This window comes from Rousettus aegyptiacus, unplaced genomic scaffold, assembly GCF_014176215.1.
Source record: "Rousettus aegyptiacus isolate mRouAeg1 unplaced genomic scaffold, mRouAeg1.p scaffold_m13_p_7, whole genome shotgun sequence".
In the NCBI taxonomy this organism is placed as follows: Eukaryota; Metazoa; Chordata; class Mammalia; order Chiroptera; family Pteropodidae; genus Rousettus; species Rousettus aegyptiacus.
This window is the reverse complement of record NW_023416310.1, coordinates 56,389,712-56,407,730: the sequence shown is the minus strand read 5'-3', so window position 1 is coordinate 56,407,730 and position 18,019 is coordinate 56,389,712. Positions and strand designations below refer to the sequence as shown.

General features: G+C 44.3%; 1 protein-coding gene and 1 non-coding gene across 2 annotated transcripts in view; one reads left to right on the top strand and one right to left on the bottom strand.

The window, feature by feature from the left end:
* The window catches only part of TCF7L1 (transcription factor 7 like 1), a 145,663-nt gene that overhangs the window by 77,613 nt on the left and 50,031 nt on the right, over nucleotides 1-18,019 (bottom strand). The gene's annotated exons all lie outside the window — the stretch shown is intronic.
* Nucleotides 17,259-17,377, top strand: LOC118606257. Its single transcript, XR_004952319.1, has one exon. It is a non-coding gene; the product is annotated as a 5S ribosomal RNA (ribosomal RNA).

Below are 18,019 nucleotides of genomic sequence, written 5' to 3'. Positions count from 1 at the left end.
ATACCTTCTCAACAGATCCCAAGTATTATTTCTGTACCAGTCAAATAGTTCAGGGGTGGGGGAGTGGGGGTAGATAAAAGGTGCCTCGAGCCAGGGTGAGTGGAAGGCTGGGCAGAGAAGGCCCAAATTTGCTCATACTTTGTTAGCCTCCTTTCATCCCTTTTGAATAAAATCTGCATTCTTTTTCTCGGAGAAGGGCAGCCCGGCTCCTCACCTAACAGTCCTGAATGTGGCAGGCTCGGTGCCCCTGAATGTGGCAGGCTCGGTGCCCCCAAGCCAAGCTCCGCAAGGCAGCTGCACCCAGGCTGGAGTAAGCACAGGAGAGAGAGGGAGCTTGCCCCCCTTGCTCAGCTCAAACATTTCATTCTCTTCCTAGGCCTCAAAACCCTAATTTGACCACAAAAACCTGGCCTCTGGTGTTTCTGTTATGAGTATCGGATTCCTTCAGCTGAACTTGGCTGTTCACTGCCTGAACAAATTACATTAACAATACAGAGAAATGTATACAGGGCCTTAAAAACACTGCTGAGCAGGGACCAAAACAAAGATAGTGGTGTCCTAGCAACAAACACCCCCCCCGCCCCCCCCGCACCTCGGCAGCCTTGGCCCAGCCAGGGATTGTGAGCCATTGAGCTCCTCTCCTCTCTGCAAACAATTAGGGACAGAGAAGTCACAATTACAGATGGGATTTACAGCCAGAGGAGCAATCTATAAATCATGCAGCTCCCACCCCCAGCCATTCCCAGCCAGATAATCAGAGCCAGATGTTCACCACAGCTGCTTCAACATGGGTACACTGTTGTCCAACTTGACCACGCTGCTACTCTGAGAACCAGCAGAGACTCCAGTCAAAGAATCCTTGCCAAGCCAGAGGGGGCTTCTGCAACCTGGAGCCGGACCAACTGTAGGAAAAGTTAGGCCATGTGGGAACTGTTTGTTAGAGCCATGCAGAGGTGCAAGGCACTATCACTGGTGAGCACTGTGGCTCCTAGGTTGCCTCGAACCTGGCACACTTCAGTGATAGTGGTGACAGTGACAAACATTCATTAATATTCGTTGATCACTTGTGAAGTACTAAGCACTGAGCCAAGTACTGTTATAGGCTACTCCCTGGTTGCAGAGCACTCCTAAGAGATTACTCAATTCTCAGACAAAGAAACTGAGGGCAAGTTTTCTAGAAGGCTAGTGAGGGTCATCGGCAGAGTAACTCAAAGCTCGGTCAGTTTGACCTTAATGCCCCAACAATCTCATAATAATTAAACCACGGAGTGCTGGAGAAACTCTGATTCAGGATGTGGGGCTGGTAGTTTCCAAATTACTGTGACTATCAAACTGGGAAGAGACTTGTTATTTTATTTCTCCATAGGTAGCTGGTATTTTAAATTTCTGGACTGAACCAACTTAGATTTCTAAGACTCGGAACCAAGAATGGCAAACTCCAAAGTGTAGTAAAAGCTAGGCTAGTCAAACATTGCCAATGTGTTTTTCTTCACAGACCTTCTCGTTATGTATGTTTTTCTTTATTTTTTAACTTATTTACTGAGACATACATATAGTAACACACCTCTTAAATATACAGCTCAATTAAATTTAACATACGTATAAACCTGTAAAAGATCTAGAAAAATCTTGCATGTCCCCTCCCAGTCAATATTCCTCTGTCCCCAAGGTGGCCATTATTATAACCTTTATCATCACAGATAGTTTTGCTTGTTTTTGAGGAAAAGGAATCATACAGTGTATATTTGCTGTAATGACATATTTGTGCAGTTGTGGTTATTCTCAAAGTCAAACCAAGACCCCCGAATCAAAACTACCAACAATAAAAACATGAGATAAAACATTTAGTCCTGTCTGCTACGCCAGCTTCAGGAGCCTATTCCATGACCCTCCTAACTCCTATTCCCAAGAGGTGGTATTACACATGGTGCCTAAGATGCCCTATCCTCAAGGGGTGGACAAGCCCCTGACCTTATGTCTTCGAGCACTGCCCGGTAATGGGATCTGATAGTAACAAGTTGTGTTTACACCTCTTCTCACCCTTCATCCTTTACCCACTGACAGCCACCATCTTTCACTCCTCAGGAAGGGCAGCAGGGCATGGAGGATGTGGCTGAGGCTCTTGGTGGGAGGAGGAGGATTAAACGGGCTGGAATGTCTGGGCTCCAAGTGCTCTCAGGTTCAGGTTCAGGTTCAGGCCGCTGAGGCAAAGTGCTCCCCTACCATCCCTCACACCTCTCACCACCCCGGGAGGTCCTCAGTGGGAGCACCCCATCCTGGCAAGAAGAAGCCACCCACACCCCACCCACACACAGTGGAACCCCCTGTTGGGTTGGGCTTTTCACTCAGAAATCTGGGCAGAAAAGTTTCATGAGGGGTGTGTGTATATGGGGTGGGGAGGGCGTTTGCAAGAAGTTTCAGCTGAGATGATGCAAAAAGGCTAGCACAAGAGAAAGAGATTCCGAGAAAAGCAAATCCACTCCTGACAGCGGAAGGGGAAGAATGGTCTTTTCTTGGCTTTCTCCCAGACCTGACCTCTTCCTAAAGCACAGTGATCTTCACCTTAACTCCTTGGCACCACCTCAATTTCATTTCCCAGTGCGGTTATTTTTAGCTGCACTGGGCACCTGTTTGTTTCCACGACTATTTTAAAATTCTAAATCTGTTGGCGTATTATGACACAGGACACCTCCAAAGGATCTAATGCTGCCAGCCGGAAGTGGTAGATCCTTAGGAATTCATACTCTCATCTAAGTATTTATGGCTGACACATAAATACAGTAACCCTACCTTCCAAATAAAACATTAGGGCATGAGATTCCACAAAGGATATTTCTGGATATTACTTCTAGATGTAAGAGATAATAAAAGGTGTCATTTGGATATGGAAATAGTGTAATTACAGCATATTCTTGATTTGTGGAGCTATGTTTTATTACCTGTGATGAGGACTGCTAGAAAATTTCAGAACTGGAAACTGACATGGACATAGGCTATTCCGAAGTTCGGCATTCTGAAGCCCAATGCAGTCAGTCTCCCGTCACTGCCGCTAGGGTCCAACAGGAACTGGGGTCCATTCCGAAAGCCTGCTCCTGCTCTTGCACACAGGGAAACTGGGTGCTTCTCCCTCCTTCTCTATGTTCTCTTCTTCAAGGCATCTTCTGGGCTTTTCTTAGGTCACCGCATTTCCCCAGTCTCACCCTGTGCACCTCCCTTTCACCCTAGCGCTTACCTCACCAACCTGCAGAGCTCCTCCATTCAAACAGGGGGTAAGTGTCGTCCTCTTCGAGTCATGGGGGCATCTGAAAGGCCTATTTTCTGACCCTGTAACTGACCTTCCCATGACTCCGGAGCTCCCGGTGATCGCGACCACAGCCTGCTCAGTGAGTTAGTGTTGCGGTCCAGAGAACTGTGCACGCCCAAGCTCTGAGCGAGCATCCTCAGGGGCTGAAAATACCAGTGTGCATCTAGGCCCAAACTTATCTGCAACTCACACAGAAGCATGTGAGAAAACTGTCAACAGTGACAAAAAGACTGAGAGCGTTTACAGCCACTTAGAGTAGCACGCACTCTCCTACTCGTCCAGCTTTATTTTTGTTACTCCCCCTTCCTGGCACTCTCTCATCCCTCTCCTGGTTCAGGCTCAATTCAAAAGACAACTCTCTGAAAAAAAGAACAAGATCTCAGATTGTGATGAACCTTCCTTCCTGAGTGCCACAGTAAAACACATGAATGCTTCCCAGGGCCAGGCAGGAAGCACCCATCACAGTGAGGGCAGCCACAATAATAACTGGTGCTTCCTCAGAGGCGGGCCCCGTATCCAGGCCTTTACACAGAATCACCCACAGCAGACCTATGCAACAGGCACTGTCACTGCCCAGACAGACAGAGGTTGGAAAACCTGCTCGAGGTCATGCTGGCAGCTAAGTGGTGGGGCCAGGGTTTGAACCTAGCCCCAGTCTCAGCCCCGTTACACCGCGTGGCTCTCCAGGAGGGGAGGGCACAGCCCGTCAGAGGGGACTGCTGTTACTGTGCAGGAATTTGAGCCCAGCCCTATGACACCTCTGATTTATTCAAAAGAAGCTGGAAGTCTGGATTTTTATGTGACATTTTCTAACTGTGTAAAATCACTGTTCCAGCCTCAAATCACATTTGAAAGGGGCCTGGGTCAGTGGGCGCAAGTCACACCTGCCATGAACAGTACTTCATGCCCTGATCAGGCACCACTAAGTGATGCCTCTCCTTCTGTGGCCTGGAATTATGATTTAAATGTTCATGGTTTCAGACAGCCTTTCTTACCTAAATTACAAGCTAAGGGACGACAGGGAGCAGGTCTCAGAATCACCATGTTTCATGAAATCTGACACAGCCCCTTGGTCTCCTGGGAAGGACAGGGGAGAGACTTACCTCCACGGAAACCCCACGACGCGCCGGGGCTGTCCTAGACCTTTCCCTGAATCCACTCATTTACTTCTCCTTACCTGCTGATGTCAGTGATGTTGACTTAGTTTATTCTTTTTAAACAAATTAAGATCGGGAAGGGTTAAGAAGAGTTAAGTCTCTTACTTGAAGTCACGGACTTCAGTGACGGCACCACGCATGCTCCTTTCGGTTCACAGAGGAGCTAGCTATAAGTGATTGTCCGTATGCTCTATCTTGGCGGTTCCAGTCAGGAAAATCAATTCTTCAATTAATTAATGAGGGAACTGTTTATGTTTGAAAGGCTCTCAGTAAATAATAAAGCACTTGGATCCCTAGATACCCAAATTCACAGAGCTCTCAGGGCCATGTCGTCGGCGCTGAAGACTGAGCACTGCACTAAAGATAAAGGCTTATTCAGTGAGGTTTACTAAGTCCCTGCTCGGAGCGGGAAGGGGAGGGGGCGCGCGTGGTGGTTCATTCTCAGAGTGAAAAAGCAAAGCCGTCTCTGGGGAACAGACCCATCGTGCGGGGCGACAAGAGGCAGCACAGCATGAATGAGCCAGCGTGGACTCCTGGGCTCTCCCACTCATGAACTGTGTGGTCCTAGCGCCAGTGTCTTTGCTTTTCCACACTTGAGCGTCTCTACCTAGAAAATGGGAAAGATGAAGATAGTATTAATGGGCATCACTGTCTCTCACAGCTGATGTGAGGATTTAATTGGTTGACATGCATATTTAGAGCCATGTCTGGCACATGGCAAGCACTCTAGATGTGGTATTATCATTTAGAACCCCAGGTGCTACTCCTTAGTCGCCCCCCATGGAAGGGCGAGGCCCTAACAGACAAGGACACAGGACTGGGAACAACCTGGATGAATAAAGCTCCCCACACGGTCATTTGATGCTTTCCCCAGTGTCCTAGTGAAAACCCTTCCTGTGCTGGAGGAGGCTCGGGATCCTCACTGTTTACAGTGGGTTTTCACCCCATCCTCTTGGGTTTTCCAGGAAAACAATCTGCAAACGGTGATTGTTTTCCCTCTCCCAATCTTTATTGTCTTGGCCACTGAGCCAAGGCAAACCCCTTGTCCCCTTTCATAGCTTTGTTGTTTGTTGAAAGGAGAAGGCCTATCCATCTTGTCTACCTGACAATGACCCTGAGACACCGCTAAAGATGACTGTCAAGGGGAGAAACTGTAGGGCTCCAGCACGCGGCTGTGTCTGCGCAAGGCCCAAGGACTCCCAAGCAGAGCAGGAGGCTCCCAGGAGAAGCTAGAAAGTGACTCCTAGCACCTGTGCAAAAGGGAGCAGGTGGGAGAGAGGGCCTCAAAGGAGGCAAGGAGAGAGGCAGAGAAGAAGAGGTCACTAAAAAGAGCTGGCAATGGTCATATCATTGCAAGTGTCCTGACACGGGGCTGGGATCCAAGAAGCATTGATGAATCAACACTGACCTGTGAAGATTATGTCCTGCCCCCATGGGCACAACTTAGAACAGCCCTTCTAGGTCCTTCTCCAGGACTTTAGGTACATGGAGATCCAAATGCCAGATTTTCTTACCAAGAGACACTCATGTCTCCAATGGAGGCCCCTTCAAAGAAGGTGAACAGTTTTCTGACTCATTAATATTCTAACCAATTTCCCTGTCTGGAATCACCTTACATCTATTAACTTAAGACTCCTTTGGAACAGGCATATAGGACATATTTGGCGGGAGATGGATCATCTCATAATTTGGAAGTGTAATATTTGCAGCAGTAGGTTTCTGAGCGAAGGTGTTTCTTTTGTTTCTCCCCATTAGCTGGGCCCACTCCCTGTGTCAGCCCTGGGAACCGGCCCTGCGAGCCAGCCCTGCAGTCTCAATGCTGTATCTTCTGCTCCTTGGGATGACCCAGGAACCTGCACTTTCACAGCACATGGGAAGATTCTGAAGCACAGTCCCGTGGACCACTCTTTGAGAATCACCACTCTGACGGTTGTGCGGGTTTGAAGCTTCCAAGCATCCTCCCTGGAGTTCCCCACTCGCTCTTTTGACACTCAAAGCCCCTCTGGACATCTAGGGCTTGAGCAGCTCCTTTTAGGAGCACAGGCAATAGGCCGCCACAGGAAAAGCAGCAGGCTTACCAATAACTCCTAGTACTGCATCCTCCCCACCCCCAGACTGCAGGGGATGGAAGGGGCTGTAGAACATCCAGCTGAGCCCTCCTGTTTCATTTATGTACCCAAATAGGACAAGTGCCAATGGCCTCATTTGAGAGGCCATTGTATTTTGTATTTGTTTGCAGCACTGAGCGAAGGAGAGTGATGTCACTTGGGTTTCTGGGGCCCTTCACTGCAATCCCCAATTTCCTCCTTTGGGCTGCTGCCTGGGGATTTACTTCCTTATTCATGATCTAGGTAGGTCCTTCGTGGGTGGCTTGTCTGCTATCTGAACTGGATGTGTACTCCCCTGTTTTAATGTGGCACTTTTTAGATTCAGAAAAAATATCTGACCCTGTTATTCAATGACTACTACATGTAAAATTCTAGAAAAGATACAGAGGAAAAGGATATCAATGACATACAAAGGGGGCTAACCCTGCCTAGCCCAGAATATTCTGAAAAGTAACTTTGCTCTTATTAATTTCATACTGAATCCCAAGGAGAAGAAAAAAATTTCAATTCTATAAATTGAAAAAAATTTTTTCAATTTTTTATAATCACCTTCTTTGAAGGGCCTCCATTGGAGACATGGGTGTCTCTTGGTAAAAATTTCAATTTTTTATTATTTCGATTTTTTATTTTTCTCAATAAAAACTGAAGATAGAAAACCTGTGAACTGTAACATCATTTTTTTCCTCCTAGAATTGTTTCTTCCACAAAAATAGGCAGCTCCTATCACTCCAGAGGCTCTGTGCCCATTAGACTTTTGAATATTCAGCTCTAGACGTGCGGCAAAAACGAAAACTGCATACATGACAAGATAAACACATACCTAGATATCAGTCTGAAAATACGGAATGTCAAGAATTTAGCTTTTCTGCCATGAATTAGGTATGGCTCACTCCCTTGTGTCCTTCAGGTCTCTGCTCAAACTATGAGGCCTTTCCTGACACCCACATACAATGGTATCCTGACCTTTCCTCTCTACGTGCCTTGTTCCAATTGATTTTCTTCATTACCACCTGACACATTGTCGATTTGCTCATTATCTCTCCCCAACCAGAAGGTAAGCAACTTTAGAGTTGACATTTTATTCATGGCCACATACCCAGTACCGTGCCTGCCATGTCACTGCACTCAAGCATTTGTTCAGTGAAGGAACACATCTCCCTGCCCATCTGTCTAGGAGTCCATCTGTCCACCCAACTATCTATCCACCATTTAGTAAATGCTGACCATGACCTAGACACCATGATGGATGTTCTGTAAATGGGTGGAAGACAAGAGACACGGTTTTTGCTCTTGGAGAGACAGACACCAGGCAGATATATGTACACAAAATACAAAGCTATGTTTGAGGTAAGTGCCTAAGGACAATGAAGAGATGCTCCGAGAAAGGAAAAGGTGGGACTTATTAAAGATTTGGGGCTCAAGGAAGTTCATCTGAGTAAGTGATGTTTAAGCTGAGACCAGGAAGCTGAGAGCGGGTTTCCAGATGAAGACTGGCATGGACAGGAAACAAGCAGGAAGGTCCAGGATGGGAAGAGCCTGGTGGTCGTGAATGAAGGAGAAAGTAGCACAACAGACAAAAAGGAGTCAGACCACACCTGGCCTCGCCATGGTGCTGTGCACATGGCAGGCACACTGGAACTAAATCAGTGACAATCAAGCAGCAACTTTGTTTATAAGATTTATAGACTTGAGGACTAGACAAACTTGAAATGTTTACTCCTACGCCAATTATAAAGGAGTACTAATATTAAAAGATGGGTAGAAATCCCTATTTATTTCTGTACCAAGTTTCTTAAATGTCTGAGAAAACCTTAGTAAGGGTAAATGTAGCTAAAGCATTTTTTGGTGTCAGGGTACCACACAGCCCCCCTCGCATCGAAGTTCAGAAGGACATTTTGATCAGAGTGGAATCCATGCTCCTGTTCTGGGGCTGTATTTAATTTACACCGTCCTTGAGAAAAATCCTCAGGAGACTGAATTTACTAAAGCAAGTTATCTCATATAAATAAGTTTGTTTCCTAGAATTTATTTTCTAAAATCACAATAGAGACAACAATTTCAAGTCCAATCAGGGTCTCCTTATTGAACTCTAAGCTCCTTGAAAAGCAGCACTGTCTCTGGATTCCCAGTACCGAGGGCTGCGCCTGGCCCATAAGAGACCCTCTGAACAAGTTAAAAGACATGAAAGGGCTTCAGTTTAAAGATTTTGCTAGTCTGGTTTATTTAGCACAGGGCCCGCTCTCAATCCAGTGTCTGCCATGTGCTATCTGTAGAATTACAGGCTCTGGAACTGACTTTCCAGAAAATTAAATGAAATGGTGATTTATGAAGAGTAGCCATTCTGAAGCCTGGGACTTGGCAGTCAATCAGTAGTGGCAGGGATTACTGTTTTGTCCCGAAAAATGCAAGCAGAACCACGATTATTCATGTAGCTTTTGCATTATCACCTGAACTGTCTTTTATCAGAATCTTAACTTGGCACAGAACCACTAACCCACTGACCCATTCTGTGGTCACACAGCCCCATGGGGCCAAGGAGGACTGCAGAGCCTGGCTGCTCAAAAACCAACATGAAAGGTCTCAGGAATAAAGAGTAACAAGGCAAGGTCAGTGTTGTGTGGGTGGAAGAACTGTCACCAACTTCCCCACAAGGTGGACAGAATCCCAGCAGGTAAGTCATGGGAACTGCTCTCAGGCCACCTGCCCTTATTTTCCACCATGGCCACTGCCCCAAGCCCCTCTGTTAGGTAGCTAGTCAGACATGAGCAACAGGGGAACAAAGGAATAGGGGCTCAGCCTAGAGACCCAAAGAACACCCCAATGATAGCAGAATTCTAGGTACACACACATGTGCACTACACAAAGTTGTGTGAGAGCCAGGTGTCAATCAAAATGACCTCACTTGCCAATGACCTAAGAATGCCTTTGGAACCACCCATCACGGCCCAAATATAGGACAGATATTCCCGCTTCCGGGTCCTTTTGCCCTTGTGGGCTCTTCCCCCTTTTGCCCTTCTGGCTGCTCTCTTTTTGGTGGGCTTTTGTGGCCTTTTTGCCCTTTTGTAGCCATTTAGACCCCTTTGTGTTGGTTACAGCCCTGGGACCATGTGCCTTCTTGGGGCATTCTTTGTCTTTCTAAAATATACATTAAATAAAACTATTAAATCTCAATGACCTGTGATTCTTCACTGTGGTCATTTGAGGAAGAACCGAGGACAAATGCTAACTACACATCTGTGCCATCATTACCTTCTCTCTCCCCCACACTGGGCCAATACCAAACTCTGACACCACTCTGACACCGACTCCGATCACTCCGATAGGCTCCAACAGTGACACCTCCAGGCAGAGCCCAGCAGGAAGGAGTTAATGTCTCAGTACTATCTTTGTCAATGGTAAAAGGCTGGCTGTGAACCACACCAAGAAAAGAACTGCCAGTCAGACCTTGGTAAATAAGGTTCCAAAGAAAACATCCAAGCAAATGACAATCCTTATCAATCCCCCAGGACCCAATAAAGAGATAACACTGAATTTTTCCATAATGTCCACTGTTTTAGAAATGTACAGGAGTGGAGAAAACCACTTGGAAATTACTATATGAGCAAACTAGAATAAAGGGTAAGAGCTGACAAGCATTCCTGTCTGCTGCCCCCAGAGTCTTCTATCAATATATTAATTGCCCTAGAGTGAGGGTGTATACAACAACCTATCTACACACGAATCCATCACTTCAACACTCGACCCTTAGTTGACAACAGGTCCTACAGAGGTGTAGTGTCGCCACTGCAGGCTTTTAATACACAACTTACTCTAGGTCAGCTCTGTACTGAGAGAGAAATAGAGATAGTGAACTACCTCTCAGGGATTTTTGTTTTGTTTTTCTTTTTAAAAACCTTTATTTTTCAATTTAAAAAAGCAATATATATTTATTAATTTAAAACAACTCAAAACATTATTCAAATCTAGAAATGAAAAGTTCTCATAATCCCATTCCACTGCCAGTTAGTTTTTCTTTGCAGAGATTAAAGAGGAAAAAAAAAGACCTAATATCTTTTTTTAAAGATATTTTTCTGCTGACAAAGAAAATCTTGCCCACTGGATTGGTTTAAATAGAAAAAAGTCAATGAGGGTACTGTCAATGGAAGTGTAATTTCTATTTATACATCCATTTACAGAAAGCCTTTTTTTGGGGGGACGTTATTTTAACAGAACTTATTATAATTTAAAAAGCACACGTACTAGTAGACCCAGCTATTCTGCTGTTAGGAATCTCCACTAAAGAAACAAGAACTTGTGGGCACGAAGAGACATGTACGAGGATTTTTTTTAAAAAATGTCTATCAATATGAGAATGGTTACCAAGGTAATCTCTACCTCAGAATGCAACACAGCAGCCAAGAGGAATAAGGTAGACCCATGTGTGCTGGTCTGGAAAGGTTTCTGAAATATGCTATTAAATGGGAGAAAAAAAACAAACAAACCACGAGTTACAGAATATGTATAATATGATCCTCTTTGTGTTATAAATACATAAAATAATACACAGCAGTTGTATATTTACACATGTAAAGCAGTCTGGAAGGACACACACCGAAGAGTTAAGAGTGTAGAGTGGACCTAGGCAGGGAGGGGGAAGGGAGAGTCTAGAAAGAACTTCATTGTACTTGTATTGTTTGAATGTTCGGCTACGATTAGCATGCAGTTCTCTACTAAGCGTAAAATGAGAGGTGAAACAAAATCCTTAATCCAGTGAATGTACTTGAATATGGTATGAAGTAAAGACCTAATTACCCTCTCCCAAACCATCTTTTCCTCTATCTCTGCTTAAACCTGTTTGAATTCTCTCTTATGTTCCTTTGGTCTATTACTGCATCGTTATCCTCGCTGTGGTTTTACAGGACATTTTTGCATCTTTTAAAAAACTTTTAAAAGTGCCTTTTAATTTTTTTACCTTCCTAACTTTTGAGTCCATTTGGAATTAATTTTCTTTCATGATATCATTTTCTATTTAGTTTGAGTCTGATGTATGCATAATCTCAACTTGCATTTCAAGTACTCCTAACTACCTAGCTGCTCAAAATTTAATATCTTTAAAGAGATGATACTGAGTTGGCATTTTATCTGTGGTAGGGACGGACATTCAGTATTCTGGTCCTTTTAGTGGAACTGGTGTTAAAATACACACAGTACTTCAGAGATAAGTTATAGCTTTCAAATATTAGAAATGTTATTAAAAGTCACCGACACCATGGAGAGTATACTCTAATCTTTCACAAGAGTCAGAAGTAGTTTAGGTTCCTATAAGAGGCTAAGGTCAGTATTTGTCCCTCAACTGAAACCATGCAGTACCTCAAGTTTCTCACCATTACAATAAGAGGGGTGGAGCCTCCATGTCTCTGCTCTAATATTATAAGATTATCAAATTACTTTGCACGGAATGAAGTTGGGCCTCTAATTTTTGGAGATGATAAAATCTACCTCATACTACATATAAAAATTAATTCAAAACTGACCAAAGATCTAAAATGTAAGAACTAGAACTAATAAAACTCTTGGAAGGAAGCACAATCATAAATTTTTATAGCATAGATTGGGCAACAGTTTCATAGATATGACACCTAAAGCAAAAAAGACAAAAGAAAAGGTAATTAAAAATTTTTGTACCAAAGGATACCATCAAGAAAGTAAAAAGACAGGAAGGGAGAAAATATCTACAAATTATAGATCTGATAAAAATCCACTGTCCAGAATACATAAAGAACTCTTACAGCTCAACAATAAAAAATAAATAACCCGTTTTAAAAGGTCAAAGATTTAAATGGACAGTTCTCTGAAGAAGACATTCCAGTGGCCAATAAGCACATTAAAAGATGTTGATAATCATTAGCTATCAGGAAAATGCAGATCAAAACCACAAGGAGATACCACTTCACACCCAATAGGATGGCTATAATCAAAAAAACAGGCAATAAGTGTTGGCAAAGATGCAGAGAAACTGGAATCTTCACACACTGCTAGTGGCAATGTAAAATGGTGTACCCACTTTGGAAAATAGGCTAGCAGTTCCTCAAACATTTGAACACAGAGTTACCACATGACCCAGCAATTCCACTCCTCACTATATACCCAAGACAACAGAAAACATATGCGCACACAAAAACTCGGGTAAGAATGTACATAACAGCACTATTCACGATAGCTAAAGAATGGGAACAACCCAATTGTCCATCAACTGATGAACGGATAAACAATATGTGATTTATCCATACATTATGTTATTCAGCCATAAAAAGCAATGTGTACTGATTCACAGTGCAATGACTAAACCTTGAAAACAGTATGCTAAGTAAAGGCAGCCAGTTGCAAAAGGCTATATGTTGTATGATTGCATTTATATGAAATGTCCAGAATAGACAACTTCATAGAGACAGAAAGTAGATTAGTTGTTGCCGGAGGTTGGAGGGAGTGACTGCTAATGGGTAAGGGTTTCTTTCTGGAGTGATGAAATGTTTATGACTTAGAGTGGTGATGGTTGCACAATGCTGAATATACTAAAACCACTGATTTGCTCACACATTAATAAAAGGGTGAATTTTATGGTATGTAAATTATATCTCAATAAAATAAATAGGATATATTTTAAGCCACTAAGAAAATGAAAGAAAAAAAGATCTTGTACAATATCTCTGGAAATAAGCCTGAATCTTGATATCCAACTCACATACCTTGAACGATGGTTCCAACCCTGGCTGCCCAAGAGAATCACCCGGGGAATTTTTAAAAACACACAGATGCTTGGACCTCCTTCCCAGAGGTTATGATTTAATTGGCCTGGGGTGGGGCTTGGGGACTCGTGTTTTTCAAAAGTTCCCCAGCTGATGCTAATGTGCAGCCAGAAATGAGAACAGCCGCCCTAGAACTGGGGCTTTTAAAAGAGTCTCTGGTGTTGATTTAGATATCTGTCATTTTATACTTTCTCGTAAACATGAGACAAACAAAATTTTAAATGGCTGACAGTTTCTGGTTGTTAGATATGGGTTTTTATTTTATTGTTTCTTCAACATTTTTTAAAAAAACATCAGCAGGTTGCAGACAAAGAATCTTTAGTACAAAATGGCTAAGACACATCCTGAGGTCACCAGAGTGAGTTGGGGTGAGGATTGAATTACAATCTAGTGCTTGGGAACCTAACTCACTTCTCGTTCTAGTTACTCCAGTTGAAACATTAGGAACATCCACTCGGTACCAGTGGTGGGAACAGGCAGCGCCGTTACTGGCACAAGAGGCAGAAAGGCTGGATAGAGCCTCAGTCTGGGAAAACTGCAAACTCTCACGTCTACTGTCTTCACCTTCTGATTTGGTAAAATGGAATCACCCTTCTACTTGCTCCCACCCCCAAATAACAAGCCCGTTTTCCTTACAGGGCTGGGAAGCCCACATTGATTTCATCTCCTCTTGTCAGGTAAGCTACCCTAAAGTGTCACTTATCTAGAACACTGCTTGTCTGATATTCACTACTTTCTCCTACACTGGTGAAACCCACGTCGGGTCTACATGAGGAGTCACATTCATTTTGGAGCACAAAAGCTGCTTCCAATTGGTAAAGTCAAGGCCAGTGCATGTTGTTCATTAGTGTATTTGTGGGAGGCTGTCCGGGCCCCAACCCAGGCACTGCCCATGGGAAATTCTTCCCAGATCAGAGGACACACCAGGCCCCAAAGACCAGGGACGAGGGAGCTACTTACTATCTACACTTCCCCTGACTCCTGCACAGTGCTCCTTCCCCCGTACTTAAAAGGAACACACACAGACAACGGTTGTTTGGGTTCTGGTTTAGTTGCGTAATCTCTCAAAGATTTTCTATGCAGTTCCCTGGCTCCTCCACCCCGCTTTCCCTCTCACTCAGCTGTTTTATAAGTTGAATTCTAATCTGGGTTTCTTCACAATGTTGCCTTTGACTAAAAGCTAGTAAAACCCCACACGGGAAATTCAGGAGTAGCAGAGATGCCACATGACAACTGTAACCTAAGGTTGTTGGTCAACTTGATTTGGTTTTCAAGCTTGTATACCATCTGGGGGCTTCAGTGCCACCTGTCTTTGTGGCTATAAAGGAGGGTCTTTGTTGTCTTTCTTCACAGCGAACATGGGCCTGAACCTTCCTGAGGAGTCCTGCTGGCCAGACCGCCTCACCACGCTCCAGAACCACTGCTTGCACTCCCTACGGCTACTACCTTGCCCAAGGCAATGCTCATCAAAATGGCAGCCTCTGCAAGAGCCAGGGTGACCAGCTGCCCCTACCACAGGCAGGCTCCCTCACAGAGCTCTGTAACATACCTGCCACCTAACCAGCCTGGGGTCACAGGGCGGGGCACTCAGGAAGCTGCTCAAACTCTCAGTGGAGGAAACCTTTTTGTCAATGGGCATGCAAATCCTTGACATAAAAGTCTGATAAATCGACGAGAAGAAAAAGGTGTTTTACTGCATGCATCCTGAAATCCTTGGTTATGGTTGAGAGTTGTCTTATACCAGCCGCATCATCTGGTAATTTATTTCTGAGAAAATCTTGATTTCCGCAGGTAAGTGGTAGCAAACGCTAAGAGGCTGTCAGGAGACCACCTTTTGATCTTTAGTTAAATCAGTGTTTCTTGGCCTTTCTTTCATTATTGCCTCCCTTAGGAACCCTGTTAGACATGTCTGCCTTACTGTGCTCTCCCTGGTCTGTGAAATCTTGATACCACAGATAAACTGCATATCTGTATATGCACAGCGGCCCCTATACACGACTGGCACCGCTAGACTGTTTTCGCCCACTTGGGGACAACACCACTCCAGCTGCGAATGCATGAGTTTGATTGATCCAAAGCTTGAAATTACTGAAACAAAAGTTTGGTTTCAAAGTAGAATCATTAAAATAATAATACCAAAAACAACAATGGAAAATTCTTAAATAGTAATCATTATGTGCCAGACATCTTCCTAAGCATTTTACTTTTACTTACTTGTATAAGTCTCACAGTACTATTAGTATTCTCACTTAATAACGAAAATGAGGCACAGAGAAGTTAGTTATATGACTCGCCCAAGGCCACACACGTGACACACGGCAGAGCTGGGAATCAGGGCTGAACGCTACTGAACGACTGCGCACTTCCTTATCACAAAAATAAAAATCAAGCAAGATGCACCCTGACTTGCAGTAAGCCTGGAACCACTCATCGTGACACAGTTCCACAAAGTGACACGTTAGCAAACCGGCCACTAAGCAGTGAAGACCCCCCAAGCCAGGCCCACCAGGGGCATGTATGAGCATCTGGATGAGCTATGCATGCCTGAATATTTAATGAGGTTCCTAACCAATACCATATTTGTAAGAAATTCCAACACTGACAGAAAGAGGCAGGGGACTTCCTCACTGTGAGCCACCCTGGCAGCTCCAGTTAGCGCACCGGTGGTCTCCAGTATGTCGAAATGTGAGATATTTAATCAGACGTGTTTTATTTCGGTTGCACATGTTTACATGGTAAAAACAGAATTAAAAGAAAAATCAAGTTCGACATTTGAGAAACCCCAAAGCCCTGGACCCCTAGTGGAGAATCACCCAATGACTTTCTGGGGCTCTCCAGTCCGACCAAGGATGCTGCTCCCACAGCTGGGACAGGCTCCTGCTGTGGCATCCCACACCTGCCCCCTCTGACCTACCACCAAAGACCCAGGCAGCACTAGTTTTTAAGCTCCCTGGGCTGATGTGCAGCAGGCTTGAGGGCTATAGTTCTAGTTCTATTTGTCGTCGCCATTTTGAGAAGATAACCCCGACTCTGAGCAAGGTCGTACTCAGCTGGTCCAATCCCCTCATTTGCACCTGAAAAATACGCCACTTTTATGTCTGTTCTTTCTCGCCGAGACTCTCAGAAAAGGGAGTGCTCTTGACTTTCTGCCTGTACATGTGCTCTGGTCATTGTTACTTTCATTCCACCCATTCGTCTCTTATTTACTAAATGCCTACTATGTGCCAGCAACGGGAATCAAAGCAGCTAAACACATAATCACATGCTATTTCTAGCATTTGGAAGGAAAAGGATTAGGGAGCCCAATTTAGGGTGGGGTAAATGAGTGGAAATCATCTGAGTGAGGAGTGAGGCTAACAACATTCTAGGCAGAGCAAATCCCAAGCAGGAGAACCAGAGATGGAGGACTCTGGGCCACCTGAAAGCAAGCTGCTGAGGCCGGGAGTGCGAGGGGCATGGGAGAGGGACATCTTTCTTGGAGGGGCTTGTTTCTTCCCCTCCACATCTAGAGAGGCAGCAGTGATATCACTGCAGTTAGGGGTATGGCCTGGGCTGTGACAATGCCTCACTCACTGTGACCTGGTTTCCTATCTGTAAATTAGGAATAATCATAATCCCTACCCCAGATGGGGTGGTGATTAAACGCAGCGATACTCTAGACGCAGTGGGTCCTGACCTTGACCTGACATGCGGGTCTCACTGCCAGGTCTGGGAATCTGCTTGTCAAAGCTCCTCAGGTTAGTCTAACGTCCAGCTGTGGCAACAACCACTGTCGCAGAACATGGGCAGAACGTCAGCAACAAGGGACATGTTAAAAAAAAAAAAAAAAAGGCGAGGTGTTACCATTAGTCCTTCCTTCCACCTGTCCAAAAATGCTCAAGCCCCCAGTCAAAATCATCTCTTAGTCTACGGTCATGCCACCCTGAACGTGCCCGATCCCGTCTGATCTCGGAAGCTAAGCAGCGTCAGGCCTGGTTAGTACTTGGATGGGAGACCACCTAGGAACACCAGGTGCTGTAAACATTTTTTTTTTTTTTAAATCATCTCTTAACCCTCTACCATCATTCTTGTATAGGCAACTTTTGACAAAACTATAAAATCTGCTGAACAGTCAAATTCATAGAGACTCAAAGTAGAAAGAGAGCTGCCCAGGGGAGAGGGGAGAAGGGAGCGTTATAGGCGGATGCGCACAGAATTTTAGTTTAGGAAAGTAAAGTCCTGGATGTGGATAGTGGTTAAGTCACATAACCATGTGAATGTGCTTAACCGAAGTATACACTTAAGAATGGTTAAAACGGCAGGTTTTGTGTTGTGTGTATGTTACCATAAAAATTTTAAAAACTCTTAAAGTACTGTTTACTTATATTCAAGATGTCTTTCAATGTCCAGAAAATATAGGCATACCTCAGAGCTATTGCAGCTTTGGTTCCAGCCACAGCAATAAAGCAAGTACTGCCATAAAGCAAAACGTCATCTTTTTGCCAGTGGAGGGTCTTGCCTTCACTTTGTAAAAAAACACAGCATCTGTGAAGCAGTGAAGTGAAAAGCAAAGGAAGGGAGGCATGCCTGTATAAGAAACAATGTTAACTTGAAAAGTAATTAAAAGAACACGTTTACACTCTTCCACTCCTAAGAATCTATCCAACAGAAATGCTACATTTGTGC